This window comes from Argiope bruennichi, chromosome 8 (assembly GCF_947563725.1).
Source record: "Argiope bruennichi chromosome 8, qqArgBrue1.1, whole genome shotgun sequence".
NCBI lineage: Eukaryota > Metazoa > Arthropoda > Arachnida > Araneae > Araneidae > Argiope > Argiope bruennichi.
In genome coordinates, this window is record NC_079158.1 from 38277755 (window position 1) to 38300098 (window position 22344).

Sequence of the window (22344 nt, forward strand, 5' to 3'; positions counted from 1 at the left end):
ATTCTTGCATACACTCTAATAAAGATTTATGCCCCCCCCCATCCTCCTTCCACCCTCACTGGGAAGCACCTGAGATAAGGTAATGAGATGCTTTTGGTATGGGGGTTGATTCTGGCCACACTAGTGGGTATAATAACGAAAAAAGTTTGGATATTCGTTATCGATGACAGTACGTGCCTCCTACGGGAAGGGATGTACTGTGACCGGTGATGGCTCTTAGAATTCAATTATAGTTCCCGCCTATGATGTTGATTCATTCCAAGCATTCGATTATTCCAAAGGTATTTTTGCTAGTTTGTGATTATCCTTTTCTCTTCTTTCCTACATAAAATTGCTGACTCTACAAGTATAGCTAAGAATATCACGAGTCCTCAGATTTTTATTTTTTGAATCCCTCAAATGAGCACTTAATGCTGAGCAGTACAGTCAAGAAAACCATCATGCATTATGTACGCCATTTTTTTCGGCCGATTAAAATCACAATTTGCCACCGCATGCATTTTTAGTAGCGAGACCACAAAATAAATGGCAGTTATTTAAGTCATTGCATTTTTGAATTATAATGCTTACGTGTATTCGAAAATATAAATCATTAGATGTCAATCACTAGACGGTTTTAATTCAAAATGTGATAAATATCTACATTTTAGGTGCTATATATTTACTTCAAATTTCTTCTTTCTAATTTTTTACGCTTTGTAATTATTAAGCACTTGTGTTTGGATAGTCAAACCAGACGGATGTTAAGCTTTGAGATTCAAAATATTGCATAGGAGTTTTTTGACGATAATAATGCTTTTTTTTTGCGTACAAGAATATAAACACACACATGTTTTAAATATTTTCGTATTTCAGATTTAAATGAATACCACTGAATGCGAATAATTATTTAAAATGCATACATATCTTCAAAAGTTAATACATAACCTTTATTTGCTATTTTCATTTCGTAGAAGAATATTATTATAACTCTTAATTCTTACTTCTGACAGTTTAATTTTACGCCACTTTTCCCATCTTAAAATATTAATTCAGAATTATGCCGGTAGATGGCAGCACATTGTATCATTTTTATTTTTGAATAGACAGAAGACCAGCATATATGAATTCTCAACACAAATAAAACAATTTTCAAATTCGGTTAGACTGCTCTTCTATGCTCATTCCATTCTAGGAACAAGCTCGTTTTTCTTGAAGTTTCCTAAGAATAAGAAATATTTGCAAAGATATTTTTTTAATAACTGTGTTGGTATGTAAAAAAATAATAAGAATAAGAATAATAACGTAATATATCAAATTATTATATGCGTTTTCAATTATTAAGCTTCTTTTCTGTGCATTTATACTCATATCTCGTATACGACGAATATAGAAAGCATATTGAAGACTCTCCATGTTTTAAACCTCCTTGAATCAGAAAAATACCTTGTTGACCTTACGTCTGTCTGACAGTTGGTCAGTCTGTTAGAGTATGAACATGATAACAAATCAAAAACACTTTGAGCTAGATGGATGACATTTGGTTTATGATCTTTACACCAAAATTGCATGTTTCTTTTAAATTTTGAGTGAAATTCGTTTAGTAGAAGTTTGTTTCCCGGCCATCCGAATATAAGTAAATTGAACAATTAAAAATGATATATAGATAGATAAAAAAAGTGAAGATATCAATCAAATTTAGAAACAAATCTGTCAGGATTTGACCGTCTGTTGGTCTGTTCTTTCACAACTATGTAAATGTGATAATTCAGAATCGTAATGATTTAAATAGAAATTTGGCTTGCAATTCTGTGAATAAAATTCCAGTTTTGTGTCAAATTTTTGTTTTAATCGATTGGGAAAAACGCGTTTATAACACAAATTCAATTTTTGGATTCTATTAAGGAAATGTCAGTGATTAGTCGCCAAAAAAATCGTCCAAAATGGTCGATAGATTCAATTAAAATGCTAAATTCACACAAAAAAAAATCAATATTTCATAACTATAATATGAGAACCGTGAAAAAGCTTTGGCAAGACCAGGCTCGATAGTTAGTTTTTGTATACCGCAGTCATTAATTTAGTGAAAACACCAAAATCATTTATTTGTATCGCAATTATCATGTCCAGAATCAAAACTAAATTTTTGAAATTAAGGCTTTCGAAGTAACAACATGCCAATCAATCTCGCACATGTGGTGAAAAGCTTATAAGCCAGTTAACAGCTATGCTGCACGAGCAATTGCTTTTGTATTGTGGTCATGTTACTGGACTGCGACCGATAAGGTTCCATATTCTATCCTCACTCATAACAATTCGCTTCATTGGTGATTCGGGCGTGATTTGAACACGAAACCTTCTGAACAAATGATTAAAATAAAGTTTTGATGAAGATGCTATTTTTTCGCTTAATATATTAATGTCCGAAGTCTTATCATAAAAACAAACCAAGAAAATCAAGGGGAAAGCCTTTTTGATTGATCTTCGTCACAGACAGGCAGACTTTTTTCAAAAATATATTTTTCGAGCTCAGGGTAGTCTAAAATATGGAGATTCGTTCGAAGTCTGGAGTTCGAAATTTTTTATGATTATTATACTTTCTCTATTAACGTATGCGGGAAAGTAAAAAGAGTCGCCAAATCGTCGTCGTCAGTTGAAGAATTTCCACTTTTAAACTTCATTGAGTCCAAAAAAACACTTTTTTTGTAAAAAAACTTTTCTGAATATATGTGAACATTATAATTGAAAAGAGCTTTGAGCTAAATGGATGAAATTTAATATGTGAATATTTATCAAATTTTGAACAAAATCCATTTAGGGAAAATTTGTCTACATGGCTGTTCGAATACAGACGAACTGGTTATTTCAAAAAGTACAGAACTGGATAGATAAAATTTGATACATGAATTTGGCATCTAAACTGTAGATATCGGTAGAAGAATCGGCATCTATCAATTTGTATTTTCTCAAGCATGTAAACGCAATAATTCAAAATTGTAACGACTTGGATGAAGGGAATATTGCACCTGAATTGCAGATTTTTATGAAATTTTGAATCTAATCTGTCTAAGGTTTGCCTATGTATTGCCTGTATTTTCTGTATGTATGTAAACTCTATAATTCAAATAATCAATTACTTTAAAAAATGGCATATGATATATTATCGCGTTATTAAAATTTTAATTCTTTATCAACATTTCATTTTGAAAGTTCGAAAGAAAAACGTTTAAAACACATATTTCAAATATTTGAAAAAATGGTTTTGTTCACATTATTACGAAGCACAAAGCATTCATGTTTGGGATGCGAGCATTTGGAACATACCTTGCACAAAGTCTGCATTTTTTATTTTTTTTGCATTGATGGGAAGGGGTATAACACTTTTGTTACAGATTTTGCGAGAACGTTTCGGCGAGATCACTCCTATCAGTTCAACAAAAGTTTTGAAAGAATGTAAAAGTTATTTTAATGCACATATTTTCATATTTATTGCATATTTTTCAGTTTCAAATATAGGTTTTACCATAGATGATTTGAGTACGCACGCATTTGTACACATCAAATCTGCTTAAAAATATACTGATCTACCACCATCTGGAGTTTAATTTTTATGCTTTTTTTAATAAAAGAAATGATTTCTTTTATAAAATGGAGGCTTTTTAAAAAATATAATTAATAGTGATTTTTCAATTACATTCTTTTTTAATAGAATAGAAAAAAAAATTCCACCAGCAGCATTTCTCTTTCTTTTCTTTTTCAAATTCTTCAGTTTGTTCCTTAATAATTGCTTGTCTGATGCAGAACTGGGTGAAAGAAAAATTCCTCTAAGATGTGCTATTGGCTTTTACAAAATGAAATACAAAAAGAAGTAAATTCTTTTGACAATGCAAAACTCAGACTTTTCATTCGAAAAAAAAAATAACAAGTGAAAAATTTCTCTTAAAATCTTTTATATCACAGAGTCTACATGCATAATAAAAAGCAATCGACATATTCCAACAGCTGTTAAAGATGAATCAGTTGCATTTAAAGTTAAATTTCATTTTTTTCTCCTTATATGTTTTACTGCAAACGATTTTATTTAGAATTTTTTTAAACGCAAAATTAACTTCCGGAATTTTCTCCTCGAGAGATTTTTTTTTTCAAATTTGTTTAGCCTTCTGTCAGTTTTGACAGTTGAAGAATTAAATTCTTTTCCAAATTATTGGATCTAAATAGATTTGATATAAGAAAAGTTTTGGGAAACAATCGGAGTTAATGGAAAAAGTTTTCGAAGGGTCAAGATGAAAATTTTAAATTTAAATTTCTAAAAATGTCTAGCAATGAAAACAGAAAGTGCATTTTTGAGAAATAATCGTTATTTAAAAACAAAAGTTCACGTTGGCAGATTTTTAAATTGCTTAAGCTGTTCCGTCATTTTTTTATTGACGTATTCTGTTATCTTATAAATGTGCGTGTGCATGTGCATCTACGGAAGTCACACAAATCTATCCCACTTTAGCCATGAAATTTGGTACATTTGTAGTCTTATTAATGAACACGCAATTAAGAACCTTAATTCTAAAATCGAATGTAGAAAAGTTTTTATTCGATATTTGGTCTTGTTTCAAATGATTTTCCCCGCGTATTTGCCTACAGTAGGGTTTCTAGTGATCGTATGAAATAATAAATATACTATGAGGGAATAATGTAAGGAAATAAGTCTTACATTCTAAAGTTTAGTGTAAATTATTATATTTTTAAATAATCAGACTAAGACTAAAATTCCGGCATATATTTTTAAGTTCCTTTTCAAAGATCGACAGCTAATACGCTCTTTCAGAGCTATTTTTCGCCAATGAACTGAAGTTAATTCATAATTGCTTGTTTTCCTTATTGATTATTCGCTGTTACGAAGACAGAGATTTTAAGGCTGTGGGGAAGCGTCTCTTGTTTTTATAGTAGCGCCAACTAGGGCCAAGAGTACGACTTTGCTACTCACGCATCACTCATTCGCTTGCACAACCCCTTTTTACAAGAGGGCACATTCACACATAGAACAACCATGCCCAAACCGGGATTCAAACCCAGGAAACCCAGATCACGAGGAAGGCGCCCTACCCCTATGCCAGGACGCCGGCAAAATTTGCTGTTAAATTTCGAACTAAAAATGTATATTATATGCATGCGACTTTAGCAAACAAGTAAAGCACAGAAACTCAAAAATGCAACTAAATAGAGAAATGAAATTCGGTACACGTTTTGATATCTAACTGAAGATTTTCTTCAAATTTTTATTCAAATACTTCAAATTTTTGATCGCTTGTCTGTCAGTTCTTTCGTACTCAAAGAAACGTGATAACTCAAAAGCGCAACGATTTAAATAAACGAAATTTGTATTTAATATACTTAATTTGTATTTAAATCTTTTATTTAATAAGTTGAAGATTATTTTGAATTTAGAGTGGTGCCAATCGAAGTAATTTAACTTTATATCTTATAGTATGGGGAATTAGATCAGAAATTTGGGGACTAAGTTACCCAAAGTTTTTCTTGACCATTGAGGCATTGAGCATCAGGGACAAATAAAAGGGGAGGGTATATCTTCCCTCCGGGCGTATTTACTGGAGAGGGTCTATTAAGTTCCGATCATGTGGGGAAACAAACACAGTATTTCTCCAGGACACTATCTATTCTCTTCCTGATAATAAAGTTACTTTGTTATTCTAAGGCATTGTGAAAAGTAAACAGCTGTTGTAATAGCATTTAGCTGAAATGCTGTATTAACTTTCTTTAAATGGTTTATTGTGACATTCTTTTGTGATTCAATTATAATATTGTGTCGTGATAGTATATAGCTATTGCATTGATTCAATTAAAAAAATGTAATAGATTAAATTAAGATTGACTGGCAATGCCATAGAGCACAGGCGATATCTGAGAGATATAAAAATAACAAATTAGCTTTTGCAGTGATTTCAAAATGAAAAAACAAGATATAATTAAGACCATTATATCTTCTAATAAATTATAACAAAAATGCCTTTATCGTGGTATTGCATATATTAGTTTACATGACAGTGCTTAATATCCTTAGATTACTTGTTAAATCCGAGATTTCTATTATTAAGAAATTGTAAACTAAATAATCGACAACAGAAGATTTTATTACAATTGATTAGCAGCGCCATAGTTCACAGGCTATATCTGAGATATATCAAAATAACAAATTAGTTCCTGCAATGAATTCAAAATGAAAAAATAAATGATATTATTAAAAACTTTACATGTTCTAATAAATTACAACAAAAGTGCCTTAATTGCCACTTTGAATATATTAGTTCACATAACATTACGAAATATCATTAGGTTACTTGTTATGTCTGGAAATTCTACTAAAAAGAAATAGAAAACTGATAAATATTCTATAACAGAAGCCACGACAATTACATTAAATTTTATGGATTAGTAAATAAAAAAATATATGTTTTCTTAGGAAAAGAATCAGGGGAAAGTATTGAAATATTCAAAAAATTCGAACTTAAAATTTTGAAAAATTCCCACGTTTAAGACCTTGATTTCGAAAAGCACTTAATTTAGAAATAGGTCTATCTACTGTCAATCTGTGAAGGAAATAATTTAAAACCGAGATGAACTATGAAAACCTTATAAAATTTCACAGACAAGTGAGTGAAAAAATGATTCACTTACTTCCTATTTTCTGTTGCGTTAAAACAAAAATAATTAGTAACCCAATTGTTAATAAATCCATGAAGACAAACTTTTTGACGAAAGAAACAATACGTTGGACGAGCACAAGGAAATACACACAATGAAACAAAACGAAAAAGCACAAGTAAAAATTAAAGATGATTTGACACTTTTACATTATAGAGCTTTACATTGAACAGCGCCATCTGTTGGACGTAATGAACAGTTTTTTTCAGTTTCTTTTTAAAGAAAAACATATAAATCCAATAAATGAAACGGTTGAAACCTAAAACGTCTAAATTTATGGATTTCTATCACTTTTTGAATACAGTCTAACAGTAGGAAGTTTGTCTGTCCATCTGTCCGAATAGAAATGAAAGTGATAACTATAACATATAAAAGGCTAGATGAATAAAATTAGGTTGATACATTTATCATCTAAAATGTATATTTTCATTAAATTTCTATCCAAATCCATCAAGATGTTGATCGTGTGTCGGCATGTTTTTTCTCTTAAATGTAAATGAAACGGTTGAAACCTAAAACGTCTAAATTTGTGGATTTCTATCCCTTTTTGAATACAGTCTAACAGTAATAAGTTTGTCTGTCCATCTGTCCGAATAGAAATGAAAGTGATAACTCTAACATATAAAAGGCTAGATGAATAAAATTAGGTTGATACATTTATCATCTAAAATGTATATTTTCATTAAATTTCTATCCAAATCCATCAAGATGTTGATCGTGTGTCGGCATGTTTTTTCTCTTAAATGTAAATGAAACGGTTGAAACCTAAAACGTCTAAATTTGTGGATTTCTATCCCTTTTTGAATACAGTCTAACAGTAATAAGTTTGTCTGTCCATCTGTCCGAATAGAAATGAAAGTGATAACTCTAACATATAAAAGGCTAGATGAATAAAATTAGGTTGATACATTTATCATCTAAAATGTATATTTTCATTAAATTTCTATCCAAATCCATCAAGATGTTGATCGTGTGTCGGCATGTTTTTTCTCTTAAATGTAAATGAAACGGTTGAAACCTAAAACGTCTAAATTTGTGGATTTCTATCCCTTTTTGAATACAGTCTAACAGTAATAAGTTTGTCTGTCCATCTGTCCGAATAGAAATGAAAGTGATAACTCTAACATATAAAAGGCTAGATGAATAAAATTAGGTTGATACATTTATCATCTAAAATGTATATTTTCATTAAATTTCTATCCAAATCCATCAAGATGTTGATCGTGTGTCGGCATGTTTTTTTCTCTTAAATGTAAATGAAACGGTTGAAACCTAAAACGTCTAAATTTGTGGATTTCTATCCCTTTTTGAATACAGTCTAACAGTAATAAGTTTGTCTGTCCATCTGTCCGAATAGAAATGAAAGTGATAACTCTAACATATAAAAGGCTAGATGAATAAAATTAGGTTGATACATTTATCATCTAAAATGTATATTTTCATTAAATTTCTATCCAAATCCATCAAGATGTTGATCGTGTGTCGGCATGTTTTTTCTCTTAAATGTAAATGAAACGGTTGAAACCTAAAACGTCTAAATTTGTGGATTTCTATCCCTTTTTGAATACAGTCTAACAGTAATAAGTTTGTCTGTCCATCTGTCCGAATAGAAATGAAAGTGATAACTCTAACATATAAAAGGCTAGATGAATAAAATTAGGTTGATACATTTATCATCTAAAATGTATATTTTCATTAAATTTCTATCCAAATCCATCAAGATGTTGATCGTGTGTCGGCATGTTTTTTCTCTTAAATGTAAATGAAACGGTTGAAACCTAAAACGTCTAAATTTGTGGATTTCTATCCCTTTTTGAATACAGTCTAACAGTAATAAGTTTGTCTGTCCATCTGTCCGAATAGAAATGAAAGTGATAACTCTAACATATAAAAGGCTAGATGAATAAAATTAGGTTGATACATTTATCATCTAAAATGTATATTTTCATTAAATTTCTATCCAAATCCATCAAGATGTTGATCGTGTGTCGGCATGTTTTTTTCTCTTAAATGTAAATGAAACGGTTGAAACCTAAAACGTCTAAATTTGTGGATTTCTATCCCTTTTTGAATACAGTCTAACAGTAATAAGTTTGTCTGTCCATCTGTCCGAATAGAAATGAAAGTGATAACTCTAACATATAAAAGGCTAGATGAATAAAATTAGGTTGATACATTTATCATCTAAAATGTATATTTTCATTAAATTTCTATCCAAATCCATCAAGATGTTGATCGTGTGTCGGCATGTTTTTTTCTCTTAAATGTAAATGAAACGGTTGAAACCTAAAACGTCTAAATTTGTGGATTTTAATCACTTTTTGAATACAGTCTAACAGTAGGAAGTTTGTCTGTCCGTCTGTCCGGATAGAAATGAAAGTGATAACTATAACATATAAAAGGCTAGATGAATAAAATTAGGTTGATACATTTATCATCTAAAATGTATATTTTCATTAAATTTCTATCCAAATCCATCAAGATGTTGATCGTGTGTCGGCATGTTTTTTCTCTTAAATGTAAACATGATTGTTAAAGATAAGCATGACTTAGATCAATGAATTTTGGTTTCTGATCTTGCTAATAATAGTTCTGTATCAAAATTTGATTTCAATCGCTTGACAAAAGGACGTTTAAAATGTATATTCTATTTTCTCACGTATGACGTGAAGCACATGATTCTCATGTGATGAACTCTGAAAATAAAAAGCTAAGCACTCTTGGCGATCATCTCTATGCTCAGTATCCATAATTCTATTCGGTGGAAGCGGGAACAAAACCTTTATTAAAAATGCGAGATAGTTTCGGAGAGATTCCTCTCGTTGGTATCAAAGATAATTAATAGTTTTATGGAATGAATATCAATCACTTGAAAATTATTCCGAAATATTTTAATATTTACTACGAAATACAAATCAAACTAGGTTATGATATGAAAGCGGAAGTGAAATTTTTGTTCTGTGCATCTGCTAAAGTCAAATATCATCATCGTTGTTATATGAGCAGAATTGATGTCGTAGAATTATTTGTATTTTGTAGTAAATATCTTAATATTTACTATAAAATACAAATCAAACCAGATTCTGAAGAGAAAGCGAGAGTGAAACTTTCATACTGTGCATCTGTTTAAGTTAACCCTTTAAAGGGCTATTTTTTTTCTAGTCATATTATGTTAAAATATTTTTAGGCTTAAAATTAGAGTACGAAAACGGATTCCTTCAGCTTATTAGATAAATTTAATTTGATTCATTAATTAATTTGGTTAATTAATAATTAAGTAACAAATCAAGACACATCATTTTGTCTGAGATAAAGACCTGAAGCATCTAAGTTTCTGACTTACTAAAAAAATTTGTCAGAACTTATGCCAACCTACATAATTTCATACAAAGATTGATAAATTTGGTGGGAAGCATACTTCCCACGGCCCTAGAAAGGGTGAAACACGTCGTTGTTATTGTATGAGGATACAACTATTAGTGATATCTGAAAATTATTTATATTGGAAATGCGAGATGTATAAGTTATAAAAATATTGTAATTTTATTCTGCAAAAATTTAATAGAAGCATTTTTTAAGAACTCTCTTTCATTTGTACTTTAAAAGAAAAGTATTGTTTTTTCTGTTTTATTTATAATTATTTATTATAAAGACATTTTAGTGGAGTTAATAGTAGACATGATGAGGGGTTTTATGGGCGCTCTCTTATTTTTACTGATTTTTTTCCATTCTTTTCTGATTGAATCCAGCCCCATGATGTCATATAGACATGGAAATTAATTGGATATGTAATCTATTTGTAACTGCACGTCGTCTTTCGCGAGACTATAATTCTGTTTTCTTATTCCTTAGATAATAAAACAGAGACAGCCCCGATAATAAGGCATATGGATGTCTTTCTTTCGCATTCTTTTTTGTATGCTATTATTGACGAGTTAGCTACGAAAAGTTCTTCATTTTAATTGTCCAGAAATGAAAGATATAATAGTATTCTGAATAATGAAAAAATAAAAGTGATACTATTTTAACTTTGTTAATTTATATGAAATAGCATAATGATGTCACAATTAAAAAATGAACCCTACATTATGTTTTTTTTGAATAAAAGTTAGGCGAATCGATAAGAAAAACAAAAAGAATGTAGAAAAAAATTAAAATTTTGTTTACAGTTGAATTTTTTTAATGGAAATGAATCAATTAAAATCATTTTATCGAGTTTATTAATTAGAATAATTTATTGTTTGATTTTAATTCTTTTTCTGAAAACTTTCTTTCCCCTAGGCTAAAATATAGATGTTGAAGTGGTAAATAATTTTAACTGTCAGCTATAAACTGTTATAGGTTTAACGGGAAAGACAGGTAACTAGGAATACAAATTAACGGGATTAGTTAGTTTAAACTTTATGCAAGTAAACTAAATGAACATTTTAGCGTTCAATTTCAGATTATCGATATGATCAGTTATTAATATAACACAATATTACATATTTCATTATTAAATATTCGTAGAATTTTGAATTAAAAATTGAAAGATATTTCAAATTCAATTTGATGAACAATCTAATCTCGAAAACTGAAGAACAACTTTCATACCTATTAACTATTCTTATTCTTCTCTCTTAATAAACTAAAAGCACTACATTCATATATCAATAACTTCGCTTTCTATTTTACATCATATGAACAAAAATCAATATTTCTTTCATTTGTGCAGTGACTTGAAGCTCTTGTTACTTCATTCACAATCGATTCACAATCGTCGATTAATTTCCGACGCAGCCGAATTGTAAATTTTGATGAGTTAACAACGGCGGAAAGAAAACAACTTTTGTCTGACAACAGCCGGTTATAATTCAGATTGCTTTTAACCACCTGTTCAGATGTTTTCGTTCCCGTAACATATTATTCTAGGTTACTTACTTTTATTTGGCAATTGTTTGCTTTGCAGACGATTTTTGGTTTGATATCGTTGTCATTTAAGTCGATTTCTAAATTGGAATTAGAACATCCATTCTATCATTAACAGAACTTGAAGTTTCGAAATATCGTGTAAATAGAACGTTGGAAAATAATTTTTTCAGTTTTGTTTTGAGATGAATGTAAGAATGGAATTGTACAAGTTATTTATTATTATTGTAAATAACACAACTTAGAACAAATTTATGGATGCCTTTAAAAATTTAAAATCATTCAAATGATCAGAAAAATTCTTCAGATAAAATGAAAAAAAAAGGACAAAATTTATGAAAAAATAATACTTTTTTTAAAATTGAAAAACAAAAGAAAACAAAAAGTGCGCTTTGCATTCCAAAATACACTCAAAGCAAAAAAAAAAAAAAAAAAAAAAAAAAAATGTTTGTGTTTTCACAGAAAAAAATTCTTTTTTTTAGATTTGAGACGTAACAAATAAGAAAATGGTTCGAGCAACCGACAAAACGAATGAAAAATTTTTATATTTTAAGACAATTAGTTTAATAGCGGTAAAAATTTAATGCAGTTTTTTAATTTCGAAAATGGTTTCAGGACCGAGTGAATTTCATTATCTGTGGTATACCTTTGAGTTACATTAATTAAAAGAACAAAAATTATCCAAAATAGTGTTTTTCTACCATAAGTATCTATTTTTTTAAAAATAAAAATCCAAATATCACGATACATTCTTGGTGTGAATAGAAAGCCTACAAATTTCAGAAAGTTAGTAAGTATATTAAAAAAAATTGCAAGATAATAAATTCATTGCAAATCATAAAGTTAATTCATAAAATTTCTAAATTTTATAAAAGAACATCAAATTAAAGTTTTAAAGATATTTTATAGCAGAAGTATAAATTAAATTTATTTTTCAATGCGATTTGTGCTTAAAATATGGTTTATGAATCAAAAATTTGAAATATCAAAATGTGGCTGTGTAACATTTTTAGGCTTAATTTTTTTACAGTTTTATATTTAATATTAGTATTCAGGGTTTAGGTATTCAAGGTAGTATTCAAGGTTTAGGTATTCAAGGTAGTATGTATAAATAATAATGTATTGATGTGTATAAACACATTACTATAAGAATAGTATATTTTTTACGTATAAATACATTAATATTTATACGTTTAAATACATTATGTATAAATATAATATTTATACATTTAAATACTGATGTATTAGTGTTTAAATATTATTAAGAGTTTGTTGTACGTCAAACAATATTTGAATGCTACAGACTGAATTCCTTAATTCCTTCAGCAGGTAATGAGATTTCGTTTAAAAACAGGTTAGGCTTCATTGATTACTAATTAAGCAATTGTATTAATCTAAATAATCTAGTTCATTTTTCGGAAATATTTTTGCTGCTTCAGATTGCAAAGTTTTATATTATAAAGATAATTTAGAATCTTAAATTTATCGTCATTCATTTTTCAGAAAGTGCCAGTTTCAAGTTTCTTCATTATTAGGACAGTTACTTTAATTCTTCCTCTAAGTTCTTCTACAAGCCCATTATAATTCGTCGTTGTTTCTTATGGCACTTGCCGTGGACAAGCCTGCTGTTACGAAGACAGCGATTTTAAGCCAGTGGGGGAGCGTCTCTTGTTTTTACAGTAGCGCCAATTAGGGCCAAGAGTACGACTTTGCTACTCACGCATCACTCATTCGCTTGCACAACCCCTTTTTATAGGAGGGCGCATTCACACATCTCAGAGATAAAACAACCATACCCAAACCGGGATTCGAACCCAGGACGCCCAGATCAAGGGGAAAACGTGCTACCCCTATGTCAGGACGCCGGCTTATAATTTGTATCGATTATTGTATGAATGTCTACAAGTAATATTCAACAATAATTCCTAGTAATATGATTTTTGATTTTCGAAATGATTTCTCTGTAATAGTGAAGACTAGTTAAACGGGTGTAAGATTTCAGTTCTGAAATGACTTGTAACTGAATATCATATATTCACTTTCTCATAGTATTAACGAGTTAATTTTGGAACAGAATGTTGCATAAATTTTCATTTCAAATCGTTAAAATTATATAACAATAATAATATCAACATTCTTCAGCTAAATAGAACATGTTATACACATACGTGTATAACTGTAGTTAAATTTAAAAATGAAAAGAATTTAAATTTTCTCATTAGTAACAATTATTTTAATACAATATTTTTTTTAATTCGACACTTGTTACTCCAATACCCCCATTAATTCGACGCACCTTTTGGAATATGTTGCGTTGTTTTTGTTTCTAATGGCTCTTGTCTAGATAACCTAAAAACGTTGTGACGTGTGTGTAGCTAAGTCGTTCTCTTGGCTCTAGATGGCGCTACTGTAAAAACAAGAGACGTACCCTTGGTTTAAACCACAATTGACTTCTTAAAGTCAGTGAGTTTGTCTAGACAAGAGCCATCAGAAACAAAAAGAACGCTACTGACTTTAAGAAGTCAATTGTGGTTTAAACCACGGGTACGTCTTTTGTTTTTACAGTTGCGCCATCTAGGGCCAACGGAACGACTTAGCTACATACACGTTACAACGTTTTTCACGGGGTGGACTTCAAACATACATTTCATTTCCTCATACACAGATCGTAATTTAGGCAGGGATCAGAGAACGGTCACCCCTCATCCAGTAATCCCAGTAGTATTATTTTCTTCGACATGGAGGACTTCGAGACCACGACAGATTTAATATGCGTCAGACACCACACACGCGAAGAATCTTCGGTCGGCGGGGTTCGAACTCACAACCCTAAAGACAAGATTCCAGCGCCATACCAACCAAGTTATCCCGGCCTTCTAAGTTATATAAGGAATATGTTATGTTGCAATACTCCATTCTTTTTTGTTAAAACTTGAAATTTTCACCTTTTCAGTGAACAAAAGATGAAAATTTCTAGTAAAATACTATTTTAACAATTTACAATAGTAATTTACTCAATAAATATTATTTATTTAAGGTATTAAAATAGTAAATAGCAACTTAAAATAGTATTCCCCCCACCCTCAGCATATTATTGCCTTGTTTGTGACGCATAGAAAAAATCATCAATGTATAATTTAGTAATGTCTATTTGACATTGTATAGTCTGAATACTCTATTATCAGTCAGATATTCAATACTATATGTGTCGGATTAGGGACGCTACAGTATATAATATTCATATATTATTTTTGCTATTTTAAGCACTAATAACATTGCATCAAATTTAATTAATATTTTACTTGTAAAACATTTTTATGTTTATCCTGTATAAAACTCATTATAAAATATTTAACCCTTTAAAGGGCCATTTTTTTTCTAGTCATATTATGTTAAAATATTTTTAGGCTTGAAGTTAGAATAAGGAAAGGGATTCATTTAGCTTATTAGATAAATTTAATTTGATTGATTAATTAATTTGGTTCATTAATAATTAAGTATCAAATCAAGACACATCATTTTGTGTAAAATAAAGAACTAAAGCATCTATGTTTCTGTCTTTCTAAAAAAATTTGTCAGAACTGATGCCAACCTACATAAATTCATACAAAGATTGATAAATTTGGTGGGAAGCATACCTCCCACGGCCCTAGAAAGGGTTAATAAGGAATTAAAAACTAAAGCTAAAAATTAAAAAAGAAATGTTAAAACAATAAATGACGTGTAGTAAACTTAATATGCATTAAAATGTTTATTCCTATTTTTTAGCTGCACTAATTTTTAAAAAAATAAATTTGACTTGCATTGAATTGTATAATTTTCTACAAAATATCAATTTTCAATATCAAAATATCAATTATTTATCATGAAATATCAATTTTCTTCAAAACAAACACTGCAATATCGTAAAAAATTAAATTAATTCGTCTCGTTAAATTAATAAAAATATATTCTTACGTTCTAATTCTTAATTAGTTATCTTCGTTCGACGTGTATACACGTCAATTCAAATACTCAAATCTTCAACGTTAATACAAAAATCAATTCAAATACTCAAAATTTTGGATCAATTGACTCGTATTTTTTATTTAATAAAAATGTAATCTTATTCGATTTACTATGACTTATGCTTTGTAAAAATTATTTAGGAAAAAAATAATTTTTACAATACAAATATTCTTTCCTCGAATAAATTTTACAAAAGTCGTAATAAATAATTATAATTACAAATTTCATTTGTATTGCGTTCGACGTGTATACATGCCAACCCTGGATTTTGATTACGCACCTTGTGGGAGACTTCCACTGTTAACTGGCTAAAACGGTCAAAGAATGAACGTCGAAAGACCTGCACTCTTAATTATTTTCCAAGAGTTTAAATTAAATTTCTCCGACACTTTCCGATTCTGGAATCTTTACATCCGGCCCGTAACGGCCCCAGGAGAAGCTGAATAAGGAAAAAGTCAGAGTCAACTTTTGGCAAACGATATTTCGAGAAAGGAATTAAATTTGGGCCTCGAGGGGAAGTTCATCCAGAGGAAGTGCAACAGATGTAACCCTAGAAAACTCAACAACTGTTGAGCTGCGAAAACAATGCTTCTTTCTTCCCTAATCGATTTCTTAATGTTGGAAGCTAGCAGCACAGAATGAAGTTCTTCACTTTCGCGTTTTCTTTTTCAATAGTTTGTGCTTCTGATGGTTGAAATGTATTTAATGGTTGTTGAAAGATGTTTGGTCGTCTTGTCTTCATATACTGCTTCTAGAAGTGTTCGTTTCTTCTCTTTATATTGATGGTGTAATCTTTCTTTCCTTTATTTGATCAGTTTCGTCTTCAACACCAAGAACTTGCAATCTGCTGGCTGAAGAGGCCTTCAGATTGTGAATTATCTTTAGATTATCGTATAGTAGGAACAAAAAATAAGAATGTTAGGTTAAAGTTTTCTTTATTGGAACAGAACAGGATTTTTTTTTATCCTTTTCCTTCTGACATCGTTTCCTTTGTTTCATTTTTTTGAAGGAATTTTTTTATGTTTCAATATTATATGCAAGTAATATAATAAAAGCAATACAAAAATTGCTGATAAATCTTCATTTATGAAGGCATTATATTTATTTTCCGTAAATTTAGACTAAATATTCCATGTAATAAATCAATTTGTTGTTGTTTCTTATGGCACTTGCCACGAACAAGCCCACTGTTACGAAGACAGCGATTTTAAGCCGGTGTGGGAGCGTCCCCTGTTTTGATAGTAGTGCCGACTAGGGCAAAGAGTACGACTTTGCTACTCACACAGCAGTCATTCGCTTGCGCAGCCCCTTTTTACAGGAGGGCACATTTACACATAGAACAACGGGAGAGCAACCATGCCCAAACCGAGACTCGAACCCAGGACGCTCAGACCACGGGAAAGACGTGCTACCCCTATGCCAAGACTCCAGCAATAAATCAATTTATTAACCGTTAATATATTAGATGGTATAAAAAACATCTTTAAAAGAATGATGTGACGCCTTATTAAAAGTTTACAATTTAGTTCCCTTTCTTTGTTTTAGATATCAAATTTATAAATTCAATTATTTATATTAAATGTCAGAAGTTTTGAAAGTAAACTTAGGGTTAAATTTTATGTAAGGTTTTGTTTCTAGAACACCATTGGTTTTCATAGAAACTAATCAGGAAAATTATTTTTCTCTTTCAAAATTAAAAAATTTTAAAAATAAATGTTTTAACTTGAATAATGTAATATTTAATTCATAACATTATAGAAGTACATAGAATATATAAAATAAATTTTTAAAGAAATTATGTTCATATAATATTACTATTAAAACAATATCCTCAATGTAACTCATTAAATATATATGTAATCATTAAAATATGAAATCTGTTATTTTATGAAATAGTTAATACATCATGCATAGTTATTTCATGAAATAACTATACGTTCTATGAAATAGTTAATATATCATGCATAGTTATTTCATGAAATAACTATATGTTCTATGAAATATTTTAGATATAATGATCAGTTACTTCTATAACTAGATATTCTATGAAATATTTGTTGTATCATGCTCAGTTATTTCATGAAATAACTAGATATTCTATGAAATATTTGTTGTATCATGCTCAGTTATTTCATGAAATAACTAGATATTCTATGATATATCATGATTAGTTACTTCATGAAATAATTAGTTATTCTATGAAATATTTGTTGTATCATGCTTAGTTCTTTCATGAAATAATTAGATATTCTACGAAATATTCGTTGTATCATGATCAGTTATTTCATGAAGTAACTTAATATTCTATGAAACTTTTAATATGATCAGTTATTTCAAGAACTAGATATTTTATGAAATATTTGATGTATCATGATAATCGTTTCATGAAATAAGAAAGAAGTGTATGAAATAGTTGAATTATTCACTTTAACGTTAACATATATTTCATGAATAATTTTCTTTTAATATATCTTACTATAATCTTAAACACTACGTCATACTGCTGTATACAACCAGTATATGAAAACACATTTTTAAATCAACAGATCTGCAAAATGCAGGTATAGATCTGAGATATTTGATTATATTTGCTACTTTCCAGACAAATTTCTTTTCTTTACATGCGCCTACTCATCCGTCAAATTCGAGGACAAAGAAAGAACATGTCACGTGACATCTTCCACATTTTGTTTCTTAAAGCAAATATCCCTGAGGTTTGAGGATAACGATTAACACAACAGCTGTGGTTCATTAAATAAGGTTTTCTTTAAAGATTCTGCAAGCTTAATTACATTATGATGTTGATGTCCCAGACACTGCTAATCAGGAAGGTCATTTGTAAAAGACGACTTGAAGGGAGTGATCGAGAGGTTCAATATTTTGAGGTTAATCATGTAAAAATGTTTGTTATGACGAGAAAGATAATGATCAATATCCATGCAGCTCAAGGCTATATTGATAGATTATTAAATGATGATATACTATAACAACAGAAAGCTGATTGTTATCTCTACTATTAATGAAGATGAATATGAGTTTTGGTGCTCTACAAGCCAGACCATTTGACTTAGAGATACCGATCATAATATAAAGGAAGTTGGGAATATATACCTCTAAATAATTTTATAAAATTTTTTAATTAATAAAAAATTAAACGACATTTTGAATTTATTTAAACCAAAACTTCCAAAAATATTATATCACAAAATTTTTATTTTCCTTAACATTAATTCATTTGTTGCATTTTATAATTTTTAGATAATATTTTAAGCGCATTTTAAAATATAATTCACTGCTGAAGTGAGTCTGATAAAGTTTGCATTATTGGTACAATAATTCATCTTGCATTTTTCAAAATAGGAAGAATCTTCATATCTTGGCGATCAAGATATGAAGATTCGGACGATTGTATAGTTGAAAGAAATAAGATTTGCATTTTGATGGTTGATTTTCAGATCATTCTTGAATGTCAGGCCACGGTGACCTGGTGGTAAGGTCTCGGCTTCGGAACCGGAGGGTTTCAGGTTCGGGACCCGATTCCACCAAAGAACCGTCATGTAAGCGGGTCTGTTGTACGTTAAATCCGTCATGCCAAACGTCCTCCCGCTGCTGTGGTGTGGAGAGGGGTGTGCCAGCTCAGGTGTCGTCCTCGTCATCTGACCGAGGTTCAAAATTCCGAGGTCCGTCCCAAAATAGCCCTAGTGTTGCTTTATAACGGGACGTTAATATAACTAAACATTCTTGAACGTCAAAATACGAAGATTCGGTTTATTTTTCCATGTAGAATTGGTTTTATTATGAAATAAGCTTTTAATAAAATCTTTGAAGTTTAGCTGCATTTGTAATACAGGTTTAGTTTTAAAATCAAGCAATCAAACGAAAAATTTTCAAAATCTTCCTATTTTTTTAGGCTGTTTCTCTTTCTTTTAATATAAGCGGACAATTGCAGATAGAAAGTGAGGTAAAATCATAGCCACAATGAACAAAAGAGTGTAAGATTTCTAAAATAGTACCAACTGGACCTATTACGACCAAAATATTTAACTAAATATTTAACAACCATTGACCCCTGAGAACCAACTGATCCCCAAAGGTGGCTTGAGGTTTAATAAGATTCGAGATTTGATTTAATAGTCAATATATTACATCCTTATTCCTTGTGCTTATTCTGTCATTTTTTATCAAATTTTGAAAGCATATTTTAAGATCATTTTAAATATGTCAAGGTCAAGGTGGCCATATTTTTAAAATTGAAATTGAGGTCGGTGAAGTCATTAAACTGATTGCTTCTTTAGATAATCGTCCGAGCTTTAATCTAGCTATGCTGGGATTAATCGTGCCAATTCATATACTGTCAAAGTTATATAGTAAGTGTTACTTAACGTGTAATCAAACATAAAAGAAAGATGCACACATCGTTTTGTGGTGTGCTTTGGTGCCATGACCTGTCCTTCTCTGGAAATTTCATAGAAAATTCAAAAATTAAATTGGCATGGCTCTTTTGAAGCTTATATATGACCATGAATTGATTACAATTGCGGAATCGGAAAATTAAATCCAGACAAGAGCTCTAAATTTTAATAAGAAATAGAGTAATTACAATCAGCATTTGCAATTGTCACAAAAAGAAATTAATGCAATTTTAACCTAAAACTGTAAAAAATTCGAAAACGGTTAATTTCTGACAAAGAAAGGCCGCGGTGGCATAGTGGTAAAGTCTCGTTTTCGGGACCAGAAGGTTCAAAATTCGAGACTCCTGGAAATTTGGAGAGATTTGCTAGCTCAGGTGTCATCCTCTTCATCTGATTGTGATTCGAAATTACGAGGTTAGTCCCGAAATAGCTCTAGTGTTACTCTTAAATGGAATGTTATTATAACCAAACTCGTTTGGATTAAATATCAAATATTTAATCATTAACCATAACCGCTATGTTTCACAGTTTCAGCCATTTTGTTTTGGTGATATCAGTTGCCATCTTGCTTCGGAGACTTAGCAGCCTTTCAAGATGAAGGTGTCCTAAATTATATATTTCTGCCTCTGAATCCTCAAAACAAGTAACAAAGTAAACGAAAACTTTATAAGTAAATCTTATATCGGGTAAGTAACCTTTTTCATCTTCGAATTTAATTAATCTCTTAATTAGATGTCGCATCCTATTTAGGATGACTATAGTAATCTCAATCCCTACCATAATATAAAAGACATATGAAGTATTGAGACATTATCAAGGGATTTTGAATGACGTAATAATATAGAATTCGAGATTTAAATTACTAATAATTCAATAATTCGATGCATGTATCAGATATGTCATTATACAAAAAGAGGTTATTTTGCATATTCTGAAGTAACAGGTACTCAAAACAAATTATTGCACTATACCATGCTTTATGCTTCATAGTATGAAGAAATTGCATTTATTTTTTGATTATAATTATGCTCAAAATTCGATACGTGTTTACCTTTTTGACCAAAACATTGTATTAATCTATCGTATTCATATATTCGTGAATTGACAATTATTCAGATGAAAAACCATTCTACAGAATTTTATCGAAAATTTGATACTTTTTACCTGAATTTGCTTTATTTTATTTTATTTTATCGTTTTCTGCCTTTTCGTGGAATTTAACTGATAATCTTTGTGAATATGGTTTTTATTGTAGTTTCTTTGCAAATTTATAATATATTTTAAAAAATTGCATATTAAATAGTTTTAATATTAGTTCATATAAGATCTTTTAGTTTTTTTCAACTACAGAAGTGCCAATCAAAAATACAGAGTTTCAAGTGGCATTTCTTTTTAAGTCCAGAATTTTTTTTTCCCGTAATAAATAACTCTGCAGCGAATGAGAATTGTTTTTATTTGTGAGCTTTTATACAGAGAGATTGTGGAAAATTTTTCTGTATACTTAATATGAATATTGAATTTTTTTTTCTGTATGTCATATGATAAATTGATGTAAATAATGAATGCTCGTTCTGCGTTTGAAAAGGGATGATTTCAAGTATGATTCGAATTCTCGAGTTGTTTGAAAAAACATGGGAAAAATACCTTAAAAATAAGTGAGGATCTAGCTGTCTGAAAAAGAAAATGTAAAGGTAAGATTTTAATTAGTAATTAATTTTTTGTAGCCTAAAAACGATATAACGTAAATAATTTTAAGTCGCAACTTATTTAATCTTACGAGAAAACATAATTTAACATTACGTCATATATTATTTAATAAATATAAACAATTCTTAGAAAAATATGGTAGACATGTTAAATTTCCATTTATTTATAAATTTTTCAATAATACTGTAGATATAAAGGAATAAGAGACTTATTTTAAAGTTATAGAAACATGAAAACAAGCTGATCAATATTTAAGAAACGAATTCAGAAGTGATTTTTACCCCTTCGTTTAAGAATTCTTAACTCTAATGTTGCTATGCGTCATTAAAAATTTGGAATGAGTTTTCTACATCGCTTAGAGAATAGCAGCCATTTACTAAATCTTGCAATTTCGTTTAGCTAAATTGTGTTGGATATGGCTCGAGTAATTCAGTTTTCGAAAACTAGTTATTCTTTAGCGTAAGAATAACTAGTATACTTTACGGTATCTATTTTGTATTGAAAAGATTGAATAAATTAAAGAATTTTTATTCTGTGTTGATAATAATTTTGAACCTTAGAATTTAGATCCTGTTTTCTGTATCAGTTTAATTGGATAGTTTTTTAAATGAAT